Consider the following 24919-nt stretch of genomic DNA (forward strand, 5'->3'; position numbering starts at 1 on the left):
CAGTGTGGGGTTTTTTTGAATGGAAGTTTCCTAAGTTGTAGTTTGGGTCTATTGCTTCTCCTCTACCCTCTGTGGAGTCTGACCATTTCTCTACTCCCTCCCATCTGACAGCTGTAGACAAGGATTCCTCAAGTCTTCTCTTTTTAAGTCTGGACAAAACAGGCTCCTGACAGATATCCATCCCACTTTGTCCAGTCCAGTCCAGGATTCTCCCTGTTCTAGATTATATTTTACTGATGCTAAAAATGCTGTGTAAGACCAATAGTCTTTGTTTGTTTCAAAGAGTGAGCCTGAAGGTGAGAAACTTAATATTATATTAATAGTCTCTGTCGGCGATTGTATTAGAATGCCACCTTGGAGTAAGCAGAAAATTTCCATTTACTTCAGACTATTCAATACCACAGAAAGCAGCTAAAATTTTGCTGCTGAATTTAATGGGTCTAGGATTAAACATTCATATTACAGAAAGCTGATCTGAATGTGTTTTATGTGTTTCTGAAAGGCTACCAGTGGGTGGCTTGAACTAGAACATTCTCAGATCCAATTCTCATTTGGATCAAGATATTAGGGTCAAAGTTTAGGTGCTAAGCAAATGTAAATAGTGTGAATTTTGGCACAGATGATGCTAGTTTGTCCTGATGTGTTACAGCTTATTCATTCTTCTCACAGAAGTGAATGGTTTGGGCAATTCTGTGCTGTTAAATCAGCATTGTATCTTCACAATGTGTGGAAAGCCAAAAACTTTAGGAATTCAAGGTTTTGTATAGAAAACCCACAAAAAAACACCAGCTGTGCACTGCTGATTTGTAGCAAACCTTTTGAGTGAACTTCAGTCCAAACAACATACATAAATCCCGGAAGAGTAGGCAAAGCAGTTTTGCCAAAGCTGGGTAAATTTGGACAAATTTTAAGTGGTTGTGGGTCAGTCTCTGTATCACCAGAATTTGGATTGTACTTCAAAATGGGCTTGGAAATAAATGGGGGGTAATATTTCTTCTAGGCATGTAAATCTAGATTTTGTATAAACTGAACTTGGGTTTTGTTCAAGGGAATAAATACTGTCAGATTTCCATATGAAAGACCACACACATCAGAGATAAGTAAGCCCTTCAAAATCAAGACACATTTTGTGTCCTACTCTCAAAATGCTAATGCAGGAAAAAGAAATGAAAGATTCAAGTAAATGACTGAGTGTTTGGAAGAAAGCTTTTCTTCTTGTTGTCTTTCTTTGAAGAGTTGTAGCTTCTGTGTCCAGATATGCACCTACCAATTGTAAGTACATGTGCAGGTATATACAGTAATACATACAATGGAGTAATGTGGTATTGTGAAATGATAGTATGGATCCCAGAGCCAAAAATATGATTCTTATTCTCTGTATCCTGGTGTTTCACCAAATAATTTTTTAAGAAGTTTTTTGGTTTTTGTTTTTTCCTGAAACTACATGGAGCACTACCACTGGATGTTTTTAAATTTGTGGCCAGTTGCCAGTAATGATTAGTTATAGGCAAAGAAAAGGCTGGGAGGCTTTAGCCTTTGGTAAATGATGAGAGGATAGAAAACAGCATTTGTGTGTCAGGACAGAGACAGGGAATCATAGCCAGGACTAATGTTCTCAACTGCTCTTTATGCAAGACATCCTAATTACCTCCTTGCTCTCTGCGTGAGGAATTAATTATACAGCCCACATCCTCCAGGAGAAGTCTGTGTGGTGACTAGGATGACTCTATGCCCTCACTTAGCTCCCTTTGATTTGATGACAACTCTCTCTGAAGCAATTTTGTAACACTGAGATTTTAGGTTTAATAACTGAAACTGGCAATTTTGGTTGGTCAGGAATAGAGTCAGGAATAGTGTGAGGTGGTCGTTACAACGGCAGGCCTGGCACAAAGTGGAAACAAAAAAGCTCTTTATCAGTGATCCATGGGACTTTTCTGTGGGAACTCTGAATCTGGGCAAGAGCCTCCAGAGAGACTGGTTCTGAGGGAAGCACCTTAGGAGAAACCCTCTAGCTTCTTCTTAAGGAAGCCTATCTATATAAGCAGCTTGAAATAAACCTTTAACCTTCTTAAGAGTTTTGACCATCTCCAAAAGCCTGACCTAAATGGAAGTCAGTACTGCTGATAGCAGATTGCACAAGAGGCCACCTGTTTTGCACCATGTCCATCTTGAAGGCTGGAAAGTGATGTGCTCTTAGAGATGTAGGGATAGTAGTCTATTGTGCATGTATCTCAGCCTAAAGTTGCTCACTTTTAAAGATGCTGCTTATTACCGAAAACAGTAACGGTGATAATGATCAAAATGATCAAATGTATAAAGTCACTTTTCTCTTACAGTCATGATTTGCTGCCATCTGGATTTTGCCACCCGCAAAATGCAGCTTCTCACAAGAATCATGCATTTAACACTAAGCTTATCCTCAAAATGTTTTACCCTTTGATGTGTTTACCCTTTAATTAAACCTGGCTGTATCTGCAGTACTGCCCTTACCTGTGCAGTGTTTTTCACAAAGATTTTGTTCTGCTTCCTGCAAGCATTCATAGTCTTCAACCATTCTTTTGTGGTATCTGTTCAATTATCTTTTATTTCTGGGGGTTTATGACTTAGTATTTTGAAGAGTCAGTTGGAGTGCTTGCTCATTTCTGAATTGGTTGTACCTGCTTTTGTTTCTCTTACTAAATTCTATTTAACAATTTTGAAGTTACAGTTTCTGGCATCAGTGTATGTAATTAATGCAAATACTTTTGATACTTTCTCTTCAGAATTCTTTGTTTTAGTTGGAGCAGATAGATGCTGTAAGTGTGGCAAAACCTCTATGGTTTTGTCAGTGTGTCTTTCTAGCTTAGTGTTGAACAAAGAGATACACAAAGCTATGAAGGTGCATATTTCACTGTAGAGAAGAGCTGTTGAAGACTTTACTTTGAGCTCAACTATTTAGGGAAAAGTATTCCACCTCACCTTCTCCATTTTTATCTCTGAGTTAGGTTTTATTTAGTTAGCTAACTTGTGAAGCTAGTTTTGTGTGAGAATGAAGAAATACACTAAAAGGATTGTCATGTCATTCTCCTAACATAGGAAAACAATATATAACCACAAAATTCAAACAGCAAAGGGATCAAAAAGAACAAAAAAAATTGTGTTATATGTTCTCACATTCATGGGCTTCTATTACTGTTCTTTTCTGCTAGTTCCCATGAACATTAATGTCAGAAGTAGGAGTTGCATGGATGGATAACACAGGCTATATTCCAACCCTATGGCCATTTTTTTTTTTCTAAAGTGGTACTTGAGAGGATGAGGCTGTTAAGGATATTCCTGTAAGGAAGATGTGTAATGTTTATGACAGGAGGAAAAGGCTGTAAGTTTTTTTCTGTAGGTATCAATATCAAATAATTCATTTCATTTTTGAGCTAGTATGGCCAAGAATTAATGTTCTGGAGAAATCTTTACAATATTTGTTATATCCCTGAAATGCCATTAAGCTGTCATAGATAACTATTGGATCTTACATAGCCTTTATATTTTACCCACTGGCTTTGGCTGTTTTGGTTTTTTTAATATATTTTATACTCTTGAATGCTTTTACCTGTCATGGTTCAGAGCTTGGATTTAAAAAAATATTTAGGAGGCTAGATGCCTTGTCTTAAACTTTTTCAAACTCCATTAACTAGAAATAGATCTTTATAACTTTTTTTGTTCAACAAGGACTATCTTGAGTAGAGCCTTTTAATATTTCAATACTTTTATCCTGTATAAAACAGGCATATGAAAGTATGTAATATAGTATTAGTTCACTCTTAATTTTGGAGAAAAATTTTTGATTTCACAGGTAAATAATAATTCATGTGATCTATATTCTTTACGGGAGATTTTAAAAGACATTTTAAATGCTATGTTTTATAGATAAAATTTTTGAGATTGTCACTGCTTCATTCAAACATTAAAAAAAAAATAAATTATACAGACCACTTTGTGTCTGTTCTTTCAAAGTTTTAGCTTATTTCTCTATGTAAGAACAACCTGGAAAAATACTTGGTTAGAGTGGAAGTTTTATTGGAATCACCTTTACAACTTAGACAAGGACCCAGAGTTCTCATGGCTTTTTACCAAAGGCAGATTTGGGACTTTTGTATTCTGCCAATCACCAAGCAGTAGCCAAAACTAGGGAACATCTGTGTTTGCATTTTCTTGCCAATCTTCAGTATTACTGCAGTAGTTAAGGAGGAAAATCTGAAACTGCAAGTGTAACTTACTCTCTGTCTCCAGAGAATTTTACCTTCTGTCCCCCATAAATCAATTTATACAGACATGTCTTGCAGATGGTCTGTCAGCAGCCAAACGTTTAGTGTAGCTGTCCATACAGCAGGCATTCAGATTTCAGGATATAATGTCCAGTTTTGTTTAATAGATATTCCAAGAATGGAACCACTGTCTTGATGTATGCTTGCATAATTTTATGGAAAGAGAGAGATCAGTGCCTTTGCACTCAGACAAAATACCTCTCGTTACAGTTTTAGGGCTGTAGCCAGGTACACAGTTGGGTTTCATTTCCCTGTTTTTAGGAATTAGCACTGTGTATTTCCCTTCTAAAAGTATTAACATAACACTAAGAACGGACTCCCTCACAAGCTGGGTTGTCAACAAAGATAATACAAACTGTGACACGAGCTGGAAAGAAACAGTACTTATCACACAAAGGGGGAAAAGGAAAACAAAGTTAACTGGTATTGATCACTATGGCACAGGCAGATGTTAAACGTACACAGCAGAAAATTACAGCACAATTAGAATTATAGAGCTGGCTTCTCACCACAGTTAAAGGAAAACGTCATGTGGGCAATGTGACAGGAAGGGGAACTGTTCTTTCCTTTTGCCTTGTGAAATATTCCTTTCTCTGCTTCCATGGGCTGTTTAGTCAGGTAATTCATTTGTCTTTATTAGAGATGTTAATTCTCTCTGCTGTCCTGTGAGAAATTCCGTGCTTAAGAAGCAGAAGAAGGGTGGACTCTGAAAACTGGGAGAAAAATCTCAGTGTCTCAACTGCTATTAACTGTTGCAGGTCTTCTGACTACAGTATCCTTTCTCAGGCACCCTCCACAAATCTCTTCTAATTTTCAGATCCAAAGTAGCTTCCCATGATCACTGACTCACTGGAAGAAATAGAAAAGACCTGGATATGGACATCTGTGCTGGCTCCTCAAATCATTGTTCGGCTCCTTCCCAAATCAGCTTTGAAGGTGGAAATCCAAACTCCAAATGAAGGTACTTAGCAGTACAGAACAGCTGTTTCTCACCACTACCTGAAGACATTTATATCACTATATTTTGTTATGTGTAGAAATGCCTTTCATTCTTTTTAGAGCTGAAATATAACCTTATAGATCATCTTGTAACTTCTCATCCCCTTGTCAGTATCATCAGGCAGGATCTGGGTTGCTGACCTGGTAGGTGAAGGGAAGATGAATAATTTTTCATATAATTTTAAGACACTATTGAACCCAGTGTTGAAAATTGAATGAAGATGAAAGATTCATGAGAGTTCTTCCTCTAAGTTGTCCAGCTGACTCCATACTTATGAAATGATTGCTATTTGACTGACAAAGAGTAATTTCAAATAGTTATTTCATATGCTTTTTCATATGACCCTTTGCTAGTTGTTGGTTACTGGAGCTTTCTCTCCTGTATTAAAGGACAAGGGCTGGAGTTAATGTAGATTAAAAAAAATGTAGATGTTAATGTAGAGTTAAAAAAAAAATAAAAAATATATATATGTTGTATTTATGTATATATACGCACACACACATATACATATATGCATACATATATATATACATATATACATACATACACACACACACACATACACACACACACATATATATATATATATATACACACACATACATACAAGTGTAAGTGTACCTTCTAGGTCCCATGAGTAACACTGTTTAAAAAATTTCACCTGCTTCAATTTGGCATGACCATACTTGCATAAGAAGTTGATCTTGCCTTTAGAGGAAAGCACTTCTGAAAGATGGACTGAGATGATCTCTGAATTGAATGCTTATGTTAAATTTGGCCTCAAAGTCCAAAGACTATAACTAAGGCTGCAATCTCTTCAGCTTTCTATGTTTCTTCAGTCTGGTGTGATGAAATTTTGCAAGGCTGGCTAATATCATGCATCTTATCTGTTTTCCTCCACCTCTTCTTGCAAGGCCCTTGCAGAGAAACTGTCTTTATCAACTGTAAGGATGTGCACTCTTTAGCCCTTGTCTCAGGGCTAAGTTTGTTTTCTGCCTATATGGACTGCCAGTAGTTTTGCTTTTTCTCGACTGCTTTGTGTCTGTCCTTTCTGGAAGAATGTATTCCTTTGGTGTATAAGAGTGAATAACTGTAAACTGAAGTCAATGAATGATTGTCCTTCTCCCCAAGGTAAGCAGAAATCAAAATTACCTGTTTTATCTTTATATGTTCAATCTTATTCCTATGAGATACTGCTGAAAACTAATACATAGCTTTGGTTTAAATTGATTGAGTGTATTTGTTAAAATGAACATTGTTTAATTGTCCCACATTTTACATAAAAAATCTTCATTAATTTGGTTTTCTCTAAAAAAATCAATTATGTTTAATGAAATCTGAATTTCCTTTGGCACTGGATGACACAAAATGTGAGTTTTATTTTGAAGTTTGATGTGTCTAGTGTATAGACAAATTAATCCTACATCTTCTTTCACTAATAAATCAAGGGGGGGTTGCAAATATTTGCTCCAGCATAGGGAATTTGAAATATGGGCACAAGTTTCAGCAAGATAAGTTAGGAACAGGTATTCTCAAAATCTGCAGATCTCCTTCTAACATTAAGACTTTGTATTAGATTGGTCCTGAGCTGCACTGTGTATTTATGAAAAAATCTGTAGGAAGAGAAGGGATGATATAAGATGTACTTTTACTTTAATAATTTTTTTTACTCTTATTTGGCACAGGTGAGCATAAAGGTTTTTCGCTGAGATTCATCTGGGATTTTTGTGGCACTGTTTTATTTCTTCGGATTTTGTGTTTTGTTTGGTATTTTTGTGGTGGTGTTTTTGTTTTGGGGGCTGGGAGTTTATGAGGTTTTTTGTTGTTCTGTTTTGTTATTTATGAACAACTTCATGTTCCTGGTATATGATTGAGTGAAATAATGAGGACCAGAAAATTCTGCTTACAGCAGCAACATCCATCTGAGAATCTGCATTACAACGCATAGTGATGCAGTGGAAGCTCCATCTGCATTCAGCTTTCTTTAAAAGTTTATGAGGTTGTTCACTGAAATACTGCATCCTTGGAGAAGGAAGCAAATAAATACATTTGTATGGTTAGCAGGTTTTGATTTTGCAGATAATCTGTGCCAGTCTTAAGTAAACAAAGGTACAAAAACTCTGGCAGCTACATCTGTATCCACAGGATATTCCATGCAAGAGTTTGTAAAGGTCACAAAAGATTTTGTGCCCAAGAACAGTTGTTCTTTCTGAAATACTACTCCATGTCTGGACTTGACTGACTGATGAATAATTAAAAAAAAAAAAAAAAAAAAAAGAGAAGGAGTTTGCCTGCTATAATTATATGAGAGAAAAATCCTACTCAAACTTTAATTTGTAAGTTGATGACTCTTATGCAAGTATTTACTTCTAAACAAGATCCTGAAACATGTTCACCCAAAGCCTGGAATGTGGTCATGTCATTCAAATGGATCCTCTTGACTCAAAACAGCAAAAGGATGGTTCTGACACGTAATTTTTAACAAAAGCTATGCATTGCATTCAGGTGGTGATAAACCCCTTTCATAAGCTCTCAGATGGCTGAACTATTTGAGCAGTTTTAAGATAGGAGTGAAAGTCTAGATCCTGATATGAGAATATCAACTTAAACACTTTGAAGATTTCCTGAAAAAAAGTAAACACTTCTGTCTGAAGGAATTATGCAGGCTGAAATGTTTTACCCTTGAGATTTTGCACTGAAATTAATCAACAGCATGGGTATATCTTCTCTGCTTTTGAGGTGATGAGCCTCGACAGGTAAACCTTCTGTGGACAGAACAATTTCACTTCTCTACAATCAGGCTGTCACATTTTGAAGAGCACAAACTTAATTTTTAAAACAAACATGTGGAAATAGAAATGTAGTTTAGAAGAAATAAAAATATGAGGTCAGAGGCAACAGCCCTCCCCTAGCAGTCTATTCTGAGAGCCCAAAAGTTTTCTAATATTGAGTTCACTCTGACAAGAAAAGCTCCAAGTGAGTTTTCTGATAAGGTTGTGGGAGGTAGAGACCACACTAATGTGGTTCGTTGCTCGATCTGGAATGGCCCCCAAGCTGAGGGTGAAAGTTCATTCCTCTGCAAGTCAATGTGGAATTTGCAGTTTGTAAGGTGACTGGGGCACTCTGCCAAGGAAAGGGTAGGGGCTAATATCAGTTAATCAGTATTAGAAGGCTAAATGAAATAATTTCTTCTTAAATGCCTAGAAATAAACCTGTGATTCCCGTGAGTCAATGTTACATATGAAGCTTGAGCAGCTTCATCGCTCCTCTGCTAGAGAGAGGTAGAGTTGCAGGGAGAATTATTGAAAAGAAGAATAGAGGATGTGTTTGTAACAGGATTTGTTTGTAACAGTGGCTATGAAGAGCAAATGAGGTTTAGTATTTACATGGGACTGTGCTAAATGTTTAATTTGCTGGTGGTCAGAAAAAGATTAGAATTTCACTAGACAGGAATGAAGACTATTTATTGTTGGACTATGAGATTCAGCAGTTAAGGCAAGACTGGTATTTCCAGGAGAAAGTGGTATATCCCCATTATGTTGGTCACTGCTCAAATTAGTTTGGTGCATGGAAAAGATCTGTGTGTGAAGAAGGAGCTGGCAAAATAACCAGCTTACATGGACCTTCTGTGTGTGGTAAGGAAGGAAATGCCACCCATCATGCTAAGTTTGTCCAATGCTTTAAGATACAGCAATGAACTCATAGCTTCCTTTTTCTTCTAAGATGTTCCATGAGACTGCCAATGGGAAAAAGTGAGCATCATCTCTTGTATCGTTCCAATGAGACAACTGGGCATATCAGGTATAAATTTGGTAATTTCTGTGTCCTGGAAACAATTTATTACACGAGCGTACAGATGTCTAAGAATGGCTGCTAGAAATTTCCAGAAGCATGGTTCTATCAGATATATTGCCTAAACCAAATGCTTGTGTCACATTTTACTTTAGTACAACTAAAAAGAAATGTTTTATATGTGTATAGGTACTTATGGAACGATATAGAAGGAAGGTCGCAGGTGGCTGTGGGAGTTTGATGCTTGCTTACTCAGACAAATTAAGTTTTCACTCACTTTAAAATGATGAGGGACTTGGGGGTGTCAAGCAGAAGTACTTTGGACCTTAAAATGATGTGATGCAGCTTATTCCCTGCCAGAAAAAGAACCAATAAAGCACTGCTGGTGGGGACTTTGGGAAAAAATGTGGCTCATCACTGCTCAGCACTTGTCTTTTTGATTTTAGTGAGTAATTAAGTTGTAGAGGCCCTTTTAGTGATCTGAGCTACACATGAGAGATCCAAAGCCCAAAATTCAATAGTGTGTGCTCTCCTGTTTCCTGACTAATCCTGTAAGGTACAGTGGGTTGAATAGATGATCTAATAAGAGAACATAACTGCAGTCTTCTAACTCTCCTATAAAAATTAATAATGAAAGCCCACTGAAATAAAGAGAAAGAAACTCATTTAGGAAGGAATAATAAAATAAAATAGCTAATGTGGAAAGTTGCCTATTGGAGAATCAGGCTTTATAAGCAATTGTGTGAAGTACAAAGTATGTGCACTGGCCTGCATGCATCTGTGATTGCTGAGTTTCTCATGTCTGCTCCACATTGACAGTAACCACACTGACAGAAAGTGTCCTGGGAAGATGGTTTTATGCAGCACATCATTCAGAACATTTGAATGTAGAATCATTTATAAGTGGAAATACATCTGAGATACTTCCTCACTGTCCAAGAAAGCTTGCAAAAGAAATTATCACCACATACACAGAAAGTATAAGCTCTATAGCAGGAAAGGAAAGGTAGATGTAGAATTCCAGAAGTTGGTTTATTGGGTCAGTTATTAAATTGTTCCTCTATAACTTTGCGCCCAGTGAAATCTTTTCACTCTTCTGTGGGGAAAAGGTACATGTAGAAGATACTTTGTAAGATATGGAACTGACCAAATATATCTATGCCACTCTGGAAATTTTTGCAGACATATATCACTTTTTCACAGAACTTCTACCATCCCTTTCCCTTTGTCTGAAGTGGAAACATGGAAATATCATTCCCCCTTCAGCACTTTCTCCTTGCTCCAGAACTTAATCCTTCATGCTTTCTCCAGCTGTTCTCTCCTACTCTTTTCTCCTACTCATCTCAGACCCCTAATGTTGTTTCAAGCCAGTGCAGAAACAAAAAAAAAAAAAAAAGAAAAAGGAGTTAAATACAAGCTGCAGGTCATTCCTCACTGCAGCTTCTTTACCTTCTGCTTTGGCAGCAGCTTGATGCTGCTCTCCAGAAGCTGGCAGTTTACCATACTGCAGCTCTGCAAGATAAAGCAGAGGCCAAGGCTGATCAGCTGTTTTAAAAAAGTTAGGAATTTATTTCCCTGGAAGGAATTTCAGCTAGTGTTGAAGGACTGTCTGTACCAAGCCACCCTAAGGCATTATGAACTTGGCAACTTCCTAGTAGCAAATTCAACTTCTGAAATTTGCTTTTGGTGGAGGAGACTGGAAATTTTGCAAGGAAGTTTGCATCTGCCTTCACCTTTCTGGGATGCATTGAAACTTATATGTCCCTTCCCCATACCTGTAGCTCTTTGGTCCTGTGTCCTCTGTGCATTTGGACCAAGTGTTCTCGCTCTTCCCGGGGAAAATCATGCAGTAAGTAGCTTTCTTTTCTGCATTGTGAGGATACCTAGGCAAAATATCTGAGCCTTCTCTCCTAATAAACCCAGTTTGGGCCACATCTTTAGTGAGGAGCAATGACAGAATGAAAACATCTCACCTAATTCACACTTAAAATCAATTTGGCAAGCATGTCTCAGTTACAGTCATGTGTAACAAGGAAACCAAGTGTGAAGGCATCACTGAATGATTGCTGGTTTCTTATTTTAGGCTTCAAGGCCCTAGGCAAGGTCTTTCACTATTTTTGAAGTGTCCAACACACAGGAACTTGGATTTGAACATAGCAATAAGGTCCCTGACGACATGTAAGGGACACTTGGAGGGCAGAGGGTGGTTCATTTGCTGGGCCAGAAGACAGTCCTACTGCTCACACCTTTGAAGCAAATCCTCTGCTCTGGTCTCTCTTCTCCCATCAACTGGATGAGAACCTGGAACTCTGAGTACCAAGAAATAGAGAGAAAAGAGGGAATCTTTTTTAGCTGTTGGCCATACTCAGTTCTAGTCATCTGTAGGACATATTCTTACCCAAAATGGCATCACACAAGGTCCAGCTTAGTATGACCATATTCTGTGTGATAAGGATCAGTTATAGAAATCCAGTCTTTTATGTTTTCATAACTACACTGGAGGAGTAATAGGTTTATAATATTTTGACTCCTGACACTGTTCATATTCAGATTATGGATAATCCCTATGATTTATTTTGCAATTATTTTTTCTTAACACCCCTCCTGTTCCGAAGCAGATTGCTATACCAGGAAACAGCAGTTTTGGTGTCCCAGAAGGTTTGTAACTATGTGGGGTTCTTATGGGAAGAGCCCTGATTCATTACTTGCCACCAACCCGGAACAATTTTTCATCTGACTTCTGGGTTCTATTGGTTTTCCACACAATGGGAAAAACTCATTTTTATTTTAGCTCCAGGGTGTCTGTGAAGGTTTGGTTGGGGTTAATTAGGAACAATATTAACTTCAGAATTCAGAATTGGAGTACTTTGCTAGGTGTCATGTGCCTGCCAAGGCTCATTCTTTTTCTGTCAGAACAGTCTTTTAGCCAGTTATTTTGTTAAAGGATGATATTGGAAGGCAGTAGACTGGCTTGTAGTGCAAATGCTCAGTCCTGTAGAAGTCAATCAGGTCACAAGCAGCTACTTGCTTTCTACAGACCATCACAGTTTAAGTAGGGTTTGAGCCAGCACTGTTACCCAGAAGGGCTTTTATGTCATGGACAGATTCTGTTCTTTAATTTTACTGAAGAAACTGAAAGATCTTCAGCCTGTAACAGCTATTGTTCTCACAGATGTTAGCATTCATCTTGTCGTGGTGTCCTTCTGGGATTTTATTTCATTTTAGTAGAAGTCTTTCCAATTCTGTGGGTTGATTTTTGTTTTGTTTGGGGTTTCGTTTCTTTGGTTTTTGTTTGTTTGTCTGTTTTTTAATTGGAGAATAATTACATTTGTGTGTGCAAAGGGCAAAGCTGAACTTAGCTGTCTATTGCGTCTGGTCTTAAACAGAAAAGGCAGTGCTGCCATGAACACCTTTGGCACAGCATTAGTTGACAATCCCAAGACCATTGGATAGAGAGAGACCACACTCCTCCTCTACTTCTCTGGTCCCTGCAAGGGGTAGGCACACTGTAGTCCTTAACACATGTGTTTTCCTTCTTAGTTTATATTAAGACCTATAACATGAATCACAACACAGTCCTGGTGCCTGTATTATACTCCTACTGCATACACCTACGGCTATCTCACCACAAACCAGCTCACAAATTACAGCCTCTCTCTGCTACTTTGTGATACTGATCGTGGTATTAGCATGCTGACTTATTAGCAGACTCTTCTCTCTAACCCACTAGCAGCAACACTAATAAGTGCATTGCCTGGGATCTGACTGAACACAGTCAATTCTTCTACTGAATATATAGAATAATAACATAATAAAAATTATGCTGTTTGTCTTGTTTAGGTATTGTCACTTCTCTTGATATTTCCCCAAAGACATGCTATTTGGGGAGAAAAACATGTTCAGTCCACCATCACTGTCTTCCTATGTGGTAATGGAAAACAGACATATTGTATCATCAAAAATAGCATTGCCTGACAGCCTCTAAAAATATACATCACACATCACTAGCTATTTTAAATATCTGGCTAAAGGAAGAAAACCTCTCCAACACATCTCAGTTATGAAGTATTGACACATTATCATTTTACATGAAAAAAACCACAGCATTATTAGCAGAAACTTGTAATGAAGTTACTAAGCATTTTTAGCAATTTTGAACAATAGAATAGGAAGATACATTAGACTACTTAGATACTCTGAGGAAGTAGGTTTGGGAAATGCCCACAGAGAGATATGTGAATCAATACACTAGGTACTCACTCCATCCCCTAGAGAATATTGCCCTGTTATTATATAAACTCAAAGCTTCCATTAATGACTCAAGATCAGACTGTAAGCAAAAAATCATTGCTCAAGGGAAACCATACAAATCATGGGTTGCAATTCTGTACCCCAGCATCATCCTGAAGTGCTTTCCTCTAGTCCAGGATATTTAGCATTTGCACTGAATGAATTGTGAAAATTGTGCCAGCTCAGGAGGGCAGATTTTGCTTTCTTCAAATTTATCTGGATTATGAAGCTAAAAGAAGTACAGCATCTACAGATATTTCAGCAGGCAGGATAGTAGTATGGAACTGAATATTATTTTTCCTTCCTCTATTCACTCTTCAGACAAGTTGACCAAGTTGTAAAGTATGAAAATGTGCTGCACCTTTTCATCAACCACACTAATATAATTTCCATCTCAACTATTATCTGATGGTACAGGACTGTCTGCAGCTCACTGTACTGTTTGGGGGCAACACCTCAATTACTATCTTTTGCTTGACAAGAAGACCCAAAGTGCACTATAGTCCTGAAAAGGGATAAATTTAAGCACTTCTGTGCAAGTAAAAATGTTTCCTTTTGAAAAATCTTAAATTTACTGCATTCATTCTCTGCATATTTTTGCTTTGCAAGTCATTTGTCTAATTTTTGCTCTGATAGGGTGGTGATGAGGTCACCAGCAGTCTGATATTCATTACAGAACAGGGGCATATTCCTGTGGGCTCTGAATTAAATTTTGCCATCAGTTCCAGGGATGCTTAAAATGCCCCTCAGTGAGGATCTGACATCAGGGATCCTCTGAGGGTGTCCATCTTATCTCCATTACTCAGAAGACTGAAACACTTTATTAGAATGTGCCATGGAGTAAGAAATTCATATATTTCATTCTTCTGAACTTTTATTCTCCTTTAAGGTTAACATTTTATCTGTATATTGCCTACTTTTTCTTCTGTTAACAAAAAATACAAACCTCTTGCTGACACCATCTTTACCAGAAGACACAACATATGCAGTGTGATTCCTGGTCATCTTGTATCTGCATAGTATGGAATGGTAGAGATTTTTCAGGGCTCATAACAAGAAATTTATTTTATGTAGACACTACAGTCTTCAAAACCAAGATAAGTCCTTCACTGTGAATTGGGAAGTTCTGCTATTTTTGGTGACACTTTTGACTAAATGTGAGACCTTGAATAGAAGACAGATCCTCTATGTTGCCTTACTTTGCCTTCCCAGAAACTTTTTGTCTGTGTCTCCGAAACCTCTGGAACACAGGTTGTCCTTTAAAAAGAAAAAATAGATTAAAAAAGCAAATCTTTGTACATAATGGCTTTGCCGTTGCAAGTAATGACATGATGTTGCTGCTTTCTTCCTCAGTCTCAGTTAGTTTCCTTAGTTAGTCTGTGGGTCTGAAATAAATATAATTTACCCTGTATACATTACAGAAAGCCCTTTGAGTTGCATTGATCCATCCTGGAATTACAATAAGCATTTGTGGTGTTGCCATGCCAGTGAATATTGTCAGAGTTTCATGATCTGGTTGACATTAGATGATTTAAAACTAATGTTCTAAGTAACTTGACTAAACCTCAATAATTTACTGATTAAACAGCCTATTTTTCTTTGGGAATGGCTAAGAAAAGGAACTTCCTGTTTTAAAAATGAAACTCTAAAGTAACTGAAACTTTGCATCATTGTAGAGTTAAGGAAAGCATTGTCAATTCGAGAGAAAACATATTCTCTGTGCTTATTCATCCTCTTCTCTGTTTCTGGAAAGTGAAAATTTGCTGTTGTGTCCTGTTGATTTTTGGAGAGCACGCAGCAGAGTTTTACTGTCAGCATGGTAAGGTTTAATAGTAAATAGAAAAACAACACAACCTAGTCATGCTTTACTACTGCTTTGTTTTGTTTTCTGGACAGACTCAAAAAGTGTTGCTTTTGTGCCAGAGAGCTGATGTGAAAGGTTTTCCACTTGCTAATGGTATCTTACATTTCCTTTCTCTTTGCAGAACTGTGTGATTAATTTACAGGAGTCTTAAGACTTCCCCAGCAAAACTGGCATAAATTATTCCTTCATAGTCATACTGGAATGCTCCTCTGTGTGAACCCTCTGAGTAAAGGTTGCAGTATTTCAGAATATCTATTTCCCCATGGAAGGAGAGGCATAATGGTTTTGAGAAAGGGGTATGTACTGTGAAGTGCTCTGCACACCATCCTGGGGTAGCTATGCTGCCGCTGCTCACGTTCACCAGTTTGGCATGCCCTGGGACAACACTGATGTGCAATCAGATCCATGGCTGTGACAATACCAGTGTCTAAGTCCAGCCAGGAAGAGCTAGCAGGTCATTCTCTAATGCTGTGCGAGGAGATGGGAGACTTGTTACTTCTTCACCAGAAATTTGTCAGTGAGTTGAGTCTTTGTGTAGCAACCTTTTTTAGGATTAAAATGAGGGGGTTCTGTTTAGATTTCTGTTGCACTGAGAACGGGAATTGCTTTGTACACTCAGGTCTGAGTTTTATGAATAGGTAAATACCTTTGGTTAGTGGTGAAACAGAAATATAAAAGTAAGGATATTTCAGAGTTACCTTGGGATTTATATTCCAGCTCCCATCTGCAGAGTGCATGTTTAAAATGTCAATGACAGGGTGGTAGACACCTGTCAGTTTTGACATGGCATATGTTCTCAACTTTGTTCTTTATACTCAGTTGTTTGTTTTCTTTCAGTAATACTTGGCCACATCTTATTTCTTGGAGAGTGTTCATCCAGATTCCTTGTTAGAATGTATCTTTTTCCTTGCAGATGATGTGCCTATCTATATGGAGAATGAAAAAGACAATAAAGGCATTATCTGGGCAGCTGACAGACTGTCAAGAGAAAAGTGTGGTGCATTTTGAGCTCCTGAAGGATAATTGTGGTTTGGGTGATTTCTCAAATGGCAAGTTGCTGTAGTTTTCTTTCCTGTTAACAACGTTTGAGAAATTGTGACGCTTAAAGTAGTACTGCCTAAAGTTCTTTAGAAATGCAGAGAATTGTCCAATTTCTGCTGAAAACTCAGACTGAAGGGAGTAAACAATTACTTTGCCATGCTGTAACTGGTAAATAAAATAAATACAGACCTGCCACCTTTCCAAGTGCAGGGGTTAAGGGTTAGCCATCCTCTGCCCCCAGATTTACACAGCAATTTCTTGTTGTCATGCTTTAGAAGTGAAGGACTTTCTGAAGCAGCATACTTCAACAGAAAAGAATACTTCAGCTGAAAATAAATGTGTTCAGGTGTCAGTGCATTTGGGTTATGATCTATTTGTGGATAATGAATTATTCTTTCTCTAATAATCAATTTGTGCAGCATCCGGGGGGGGAAAAAAAAGTGTGGATACCTTCTAACTGTTTTGCCATTCTTGAAAAAATGCTTTTGTCAATATATAAACAGGAATTAATAAACATTAATAAAACTTGAAAGCAACAGCTGAATGTGTTTGATTCAGAGGTGGTAAGAACTTACCTGCTGCCACCCTAATGGGGTGCTCTCCAAGCATGGGCAGGCTGTACAGAGAGGAGAGCCCACTTCGATGGAAAGCTGTGAGGGGTGGCTTTGGCAGAGGTATGGAAGGCTCACCTTTCACAATGTGCTGTGTAACACTGATATAAAATAGCTCCTGTTAGCAGGCCAGCAGACTGGAAAGAAGATCAAAAAGCATGTCTGGGAATATGACTGATAGGCAGTACAGTGGAGATGAAAGACCCTGCAACTCCAGGCTCTTGGGAAGTCACAGAAAAGAAAGCAGAAGATGGATGGCCTGGGGAGGAGAGCTCCAGCAAAGGTAGGAATGTGCTGCCAAAGTGGTGACTGTATCACAGATGTGGCTAGTATGGTGGATATGCTCTTTCCCTCTCGTAGACACACAGCATGTTCCAGCTGAGGGTTAAATCCTGGATGAATCAAGACAGACAGTGGTCTGGGCTGTGGAACAGACGTAACAAACTGTATTTGAATATTTGTAATTGTATAGACACCAAATGGTGGATCATCTGATTCTGTCAGGGCTCTTACAGAGACCTCTGTCCTGTTGCTCTTGCAGTGAGGAAGTATGGAGTATTAGAGTGTGGAGAGGGAGGCCAAAGTGGAGTCAAGAATAAAAAAACAGCCCAAACAGGAGCATGGAAAGATATTATGGCTGCAGTATCTTCATGCTGCTGTTATCCTGGCACCTTTTATTACTTCTTGGTGACCCATATTTGTTTCTGTCCGTAGCTTGGGCAAATACTTCGCTTACTAACTCCTCCTTGGAAATAAAATCTCTAGTTCTCAACATCAATAAATAGTCGGATTTTTTTTTTCACTACAGTGAGTCTGACATATAAAGATTTTATAGTGGTTACTCTCAGCACACAGAAATGCCAGCTACTCCCTAAAGGACAAGGACCTGAGGGTACTTCCTTCCCAGGGCAGCGGGACAGGACCTCACAAGTCAGGGCTCATCCTGCCCTTCATCCCAGAAGTGAGGCAGCCCCAGCCCTGGGCAGCAGGGACAGGGCAGGATGGGACAGGATGGGATATGGACCCAACTCAGTGGGGCCCTTGGCCAGTGAGGGCTGTGGGATGCCACAGACTGGCTCTGCTGCCTCACTGCTGGGGCAGGGTCTGATGGTCCTAGGTGTGCTGGGCAGTGGTCACAGTGAGACAGAGACAGTCAAGGCTGGTGATGCCCTTGGGGCCTGGCTGTTACAATGGGTGGCCTCCAAGAACCCAACAAGCCTTCAGCAGCTGACTTGAGTGTGTCTAGAGAATGGCATACGAGAAATAACAACCTCTTTCCTAGCTGATGATGACCCTTGAGGCCAGCGTGTGGATAACAGATGATGCAAGATTCCCTCCAGTAAGCAAGTGCAAATCTTTGGACAGGAGCTGCTGAACCCACTTATTCATCACTGATGGATTTGCTATGAGAAATAAACACTGTGTCTAGGTAGGACTCAGTAAATAGAATCAATAGTGTTTAGGTTACTGCATGTAGTAAGCTACATTTTAATGGGAACCTTCCTGGAGAACACTTTTTTTTTGGAGCTAAGCCAACTTTCTGCTCAGGCACAGGAAGGTAATTATTTTTCTAATTGGCTTCAGCACTACAGCAGATGCATATGAAATATTGTTAATAAAATGATAAATTATGTCATTAAGAATAATGTTGGTAGTCCTGAATATTGTCTAGAAATGAAAATAAAACCAAGCCTAAGGTTAGTGAAACAGAGCTGGAAGAGTTTATAGCTGGGGGGCGAGTAAAGAGACAGAAAACAAAAAAAGTGGAAGCCCAGATGATGTGCCAGTGGTAAGATTCATGAAGAGAGGCAGGACACAGAGAGAGAAGATAAAAAAGGATCCTAGAAAGGATAAACCCACAAATTTCTGATTTTTTTCAGGCTTCCTGCATAGACCATCTGAATGGTTCTGAGGCAGAGATGTGCACAAGCCCTTTCACTTTGGTCATGAATTAGAACTTCAGCTAATATTTTTTATTTAAGCAAGGTGCTATATAAAAATGATTTTAGCAGATAGTTAAATGTCTTCACAGGTAACAGTTTGGGTCAATCAGGGTAAATTCTTGGAAATATTTTGTTAACTTAAAAAAAAAAAAAAGTTGAAAAGGGACACAACAGGAGATAACTTGTTCTCATTAAAACTTAGGTATAAATCACAGTGCCCTTGAAGTTCTCCTCATTACCTTTAACCTCCATCTTCAGCAAATATGCAGAAAAATATCAGCTCAGCAGTGTTAGTCACAGTACAAAAGAAAACCTTTCTGTAGGAAATCTAAGGATTCCTCAACCCTTTTATTTATGACGCAAAACAGCTGAAACATTGAAATATCACAGACCCCATTTTTTGGAAGCCCTGTTATAGGCTAAAAAAAACACATGCATGCACAGCAGCCTGAAGAAAGGAGGATGACAGTCTTTCTATTTTATTTTTTTTAATACACTTGTGTGTGAGTTAGTCAGTGAGGATAAAAGTCAGCACTTTGGGGAAAACCTTAGGCACCAGCATATGAGAACTTTTCATGCTGAATCAGACCAGTGCTTCATCTTGTTCTGACATCTTATCTTTCTGAAGGCTACCATTACCTTGGTGGGCAGGTGATTAGAATAACCTGAGCATAGGCAGAATTTCTTCCTAATCTTATCAAAGAGGGTTTGGGATTTGCTGAGCTGTATGAAAAGTTGCACTCTTAAACAAGTAGATTTTTAAACAGTCATAAGTTCTAAAATATGCAGTTACAAATATAGTGGCTTGTCTTATCATCTGATTTGCTGTGACTGACCCCTTAATTCTGCATTAAATTCATCCTTGTAATCTGACAAGGCAGGAATCTCCCTGTAAGGAGCACCTTATTCTTGTTTCACTCAGCAAATTTTATTTTCTGTTTGAATTTCTGTGGCTCACACTTGTCAAAACACTTATTCTGTTGCTAGGAGAGCAGAAACAAGAGAGAAGATGGTCTGCATCTTGCTTCGCATGTTAGTAGTTAAAATAACTGCAAATAACACATTCCAAGCATCCTTTTGTGTAAAATGTTTTTGGTGTATATTTCATCACCACTGAAGGCCTCTTCTACCCTTGTCACTGTGATAATTCTTTCCCTTAGCACTAGCCAGAGCAGCTGGCAGAATGGTTCAGGCCTCTCTGTTAACATCTGACACTTTCTTACCCTGCCCTCGCTATAGTTCTTACTAATCAATTGTGGAAAATATGTTGTGTACACACACACTTTATATTATTTCTCTGCCTCTCTTCTGAAAACCTGGGGCTTATCCAGGTGCAGTATGGCACATTGCTCATACTGCCTGAAATGTTTACTGGGTTCACTACACACATGGAAATGTAAGGTTTATCCTTTTCTTGAATAAGGAACAGCTGCTTAATAGTAAATACTTCCCTAGGCTCAAAACCTCTGGGTGAGTTGAGACCATTTGGTTGTTTGTGGAGTTTTTGCACTCCAGGTGCTGATCTGGGAAGGAATTTATTTATTTATTTGTTTGTTTGTTTGTTTATTTGTTTATTTATTATCAGAAGTATTGGGTCTACTGTTGGCTCTGACACCAGTTCATTAATAAATTCTTTCATATTTTTAATCTGTGCCACAGTTTTCCCTCTCACATCCACCTTCTCTAGTCATCTTTTTAGGCACAAGCTGGTTATTTTATTCCTGCAAAGTCCCAACAAAGGGGGCTTCAGTTCCAGCTGGGATCCCTCACTTCAACAATTAATTTTACTAATTTATGCTTTGCAGAAGTGGAGCTCCTGTCCAGACCAGTTTCTGCAATAATAAAAATTGAACCTCAAGTTTCAGAGAATTAAATCTAATATTTTAAGAGAGAGAAAATTAATTTTTCATTAGTCTTGAATTTCTCATGTAATTCCTTCTAATACATTTATCTATGAGCTCTTGAAGCTGCCCATTTGGCAGCTTCTTCATTGGAAATCTGCCATACTTAACCTGTTCCAGGTTACCTGCAGTCCCTTTAAAAAAGTGAGGGGCAAAGAGATGGAGCAGACGTGTAATAATGACACTTCAGATGACCAGACTAATACCACTGCACAATACAGAAATGAAAACCAGGCTGTGGCTGCTTCTAGGTCAACTACTGAAAGAAGCAGGAAATCATGTCATTGTGGCTAGTCTGTGAATGCTCCCTGCCAGCCATCAGTGATTTTAGTTCTGATTTTCTAGTTGCAAGGGTTGATGTTAAAATGATGTTCTTCTCTACATTTGTCCCCAGCTACTTTGCAGGGAATCTCAAAGGCTTTCTAAATTTGAAAAATGATGAAAAAGAGAAAATACCTCAGGATATTCTTCCTTCTCTTCCAGTTGTGAAGCCAAAGCTTTTCCTGTTCAGAGTCTAGTCTTTGTGGCCTGTCTTTGTTTGTCCTGGACATCACAACTGGCTTTCCATAGCAAGAAGATGGAAGCAACAGTTTCCATAATCATTACTGCTAAAAAGATTGCATTGCTTAATTGCATGACTAGAAGAGAGTTGCACAAGAGGACATTTTTTGGCCTAGAAAAGCTGCTTTTGATGCTTTAAATAAAAAAAAAAATGTACTAAGAGAATGTAGGAACAAGTTAGATAAGTTAACATTTTTTTTCTGTGGTGAAATATTAAAGAATCTTATAAATTAAACTGCAATTTGTCAACTGCATTAAGGTGTCCCCTTTATCTATGAAAACCTGTACAGAGCAATTAGGAGCCTTAGTTTTGCATCAGAACATACCGAAATTGTTTTTCCTCTGTTTCTTGCTAAGAGGATACTAAGAGGATACGTGAAGAGGAATTTTCTGTTGTGATGGTGAAAAGCTGATTTTTACTTTCATATAGTATTACCTTATTATAGAGAACAGGCTTAATGATGTCTTTAAATGTTGACGATAACAAGCTATTCAAGGGCTCTAAATGTATTTTTACTGGTAAATTCCCATTTGGTACAGTACCTCCTTATTCATATTCTCATAAAAGCCAATAAAAATCACCATCTGTAGGATACAGGGAATAAGGGATATTAAATATCTTCTGTTGTATCAAGGCTTTAAGTGTTGCCAGGAACCATGGTACCTGGCAAAAAACCACCTCTGACCTTGACAGTAGAGATATTTTATTACTGAAACACTGATAGTCTCCTGCTGTGTGTGAAACTTCAGCACAAAAGGAGCTGGGTGTTTTTAAGCACACCATTTGTAACAAAAGATGCTTTTCCCCCTCTCAGACTATTGTTGAGAGAAAGCATCAAACTCTTACTGTTAAACAAGCTTTAGAGTTTTTGATTCCAAGGAAAACAGCATGAGGTTGGCATAATCAATTGCTATTTGACAGCAATAGAAATGCACATGCTACACAGTAGTTAAAAATCTGTCCAAAGACAGCCAGAATGGCACAAAAACATCATGGCCAAGCACATGTCAGCAACAGTATGACCAAAGTGTAATCTTCATCCTTTATTAACTAATGGACCAAAAACCACACTAAATTGGACCTTTATTTCTAGGTGAAAGGTCATGTTTCATTCAGAAAAAAATGTTATGATGGACCAATTATTCTCAGCTTGGTTTAGGTTGGAATGTTTTCTCACTCTCGACTCTGCTCTGGGGGCAGTGGAGGTGGCACAGAAAAAATGTTATGGGCTGCCAAAACACAGAAAAGGCTGCTGGTGTATTAACATATCCTTGCAAAATTATCACTAAAGTGTATTAGATAAGTCCAACTATAATTCCTCCCGTTTTCACCATTGCTATAAGGAAAACTTTATTCAATAATGCGGTATCTCTTTAAAACATTATATCTCTGTCTAGATGCTGTGATCTAACTTCATTTTTCTATGATATTTTGTCAGCTAGATTATATTTTTAACTATCTTCTAAATTCCCCCACATTAAATTCATACAGGACCAAAAGCTTTCAAACAACTTCCTTCTGCACGCTCTGAACTCATATTCTCCATCCCTTCCCACAATGTGGAAGTTTGGTTATGGCACCCTGACCAATGCCAGTTTGCAGTGTTGCCAATGACAGCATCATACTTGTTGGATAGGTCTTGCATCACCACACCATTGGCCAGGGAAAGACTATTTTGGCTGCCTGTATTGACCTTGAAGATCCATATAGAGGTAAATGGAGCCAAAATCATGATCCCATAGTGACAGGGTGGAACAGCTTCCCCAAACTACTTGTCTGCTGACATGAAGACTCATGAAATATGGAAGGTGTGGCACTGTGGGACTTGCATATAAGGCAAGTCCTTAACACTGACTGTCTGCAATATGCAGCATTCAGCCGTAGCTGAATGTGTTTTGACTATAATTACAGAGCCTATAGAGAAGCCACATGTCCCTTTCTGTAATGGACTCCTTTGTTGCAGGCAGTACTAAGTCTGAACATGGCCACAAACCCTGCAAGTTGTGCAAAGCAAATCCTGATTTCTGCTGAGCTACATGGAAAAAATTAACCAGCAAGTAAAGCCAGAACTACATAGAAAGGTACTGAAATCAGTAGAACTGTACACCTAAACCCCACATAATTGCCATGGAGCTCCACACTGCACTTCATTTACACTTGCACTGCATTGCTGTAAATGATGCTCTCTGCCATCACTGGTGACCACTGTCACCAGCCATGAGAAATCCCCTGTGACTTTTCTGGAGAGGATGAGGGAGGATACAATTTTCCTTTTTTAAGTTTTGGGCAGTGGCAAATGTTTTTATTCAGAGGTAGAATTATTTTTACTGTTTTCTCTGTTGATCAATTTAATGGCACGAAGCAGGGCTGTGAGATTGCACAAGCGTATCAATACACTGGGGAAGGGAAATTGTACCACCCATGGCAAAATGGCATGAGTTTCCCTGAGCAAGCTGGGAAGGTAAAGATGAGGTGATTCTGTGTACCTCAGAATCTTCATCCCTTATCACTTTCTTTGATTATTTTCCTTTTTAAATAATCTTCTTGAAGAAGGGAACCTTTTGAGAAACAAAAATATCTTTGTCTTTTTCACATCCTTTCACTTGGTGTCAATTCCCAGAGATGTCAGATAGCTCAGCAGGTGGCACTGAAGATAATAAGGTCTTGAAAAGTCACTGGAATCAATTTCTGCATCAATTATTGTTTATGATTGTCTTCTTTGGGACAACTGTTTCATGGGAGCTGCTGGGCACTACTCAGGCTCCTCACAGTCATGCCATGGCATGAGTGACCGTGACTCAGCAGTGGCAGGCAGCGAGAGATTGTACCACTTAGCTTTCTTTTGCTACAAAGCACAGCCCTGCCTTCAGGCTAATGTGCACTTTGTCTTGTCACACTACTCAATACCACATCCTAGTGTCAGCAATGGTGCCAGCATTATTGCTATTCGGTGCCACAAAACTGTGCCAAGGGACCACGGGGTGATTATAGATTGAAGCCAAGGGTCCAGTGAGAGGGTTCCAATAGTGTCACACATCACACATCTGCATGAATGATTTCTAAAACCTTTGCGATACAAAGTTATAGCTGTAGCCCAAGTAGATTTTGTTGTAATTGTTGTGGGCTTGGGTTTTTTTAATACATAATTCCTGTGTCTTTCTCATTTCCTCTAATATGTTTAGTAGTTCTGAGTCCTCTAAAGGCAACAATGTGCTGCCAGAGGCTCTTGGGAGCTGCTGGTTAAAACTCTGCTGCCAAGATGATGAGCGTTTTCGGATAATTTCCTGGACTGGGAGATCAGCCCATCTCTGAATATGATCAAAGCTGCCAATGTGTATCTATTGTGCCTATCTATGACACACATAAGGACCACATACAAAACTAAGAATAGCATCACTGCTGACAAGAAAGAAACACATTCATTCTCTGTGATGGTTATTGTACACACAGACTCATAACTCTAAATCTCATGAGAAAGGATCTTGCTTTTTTTTTCGATACTAACTTTGTTAAGAATAAATTAATGGAAGGAAATGGTAAACTGGAATTGATGCTCTATCAGTACAAATCAGAGATGAGTTTTAGGGAAACATATGGGATTTATTTTCTTGGAA

At 38.5% G+C, this 24919-nt stretch overlaps 1 protein-coding gene across 1 annotated transcript in view; it reads left to right on the top strand.

Annotated features, from left to right (window-relative positions):
- Positions 1 to 24919, top strand: part of CPNE4 (copine 4) — a 268547-nt gene that overhangs the window by 14633 nt on the left and 228995 nt on the right. The window contains exon 2 of the mRNA XM_086849429.1: positions 5119 to 5262. The gene's annotated coding sequence lies outside the window, so the exon portion shown is untranslated. The remainder of the gene's footprint in view (positions 1 to 5118; positions 5263 to 24919) is intronic.

This window comes from Cyanistes caeruleus, chromosome 1, assembly GCF_971803275.1.
Source record: "Cyanistes caeruleus chromosome 1, bCyaCae1.hap1.1, whole genome shotgun sequence".
Taxonomy (NCBI): domain Eukaryota; kingdom Metazoa; phylum Chordata; class Aves; order Passeriformes; family Paridae; genus Cyanistes; species Cyanistes caeruleus.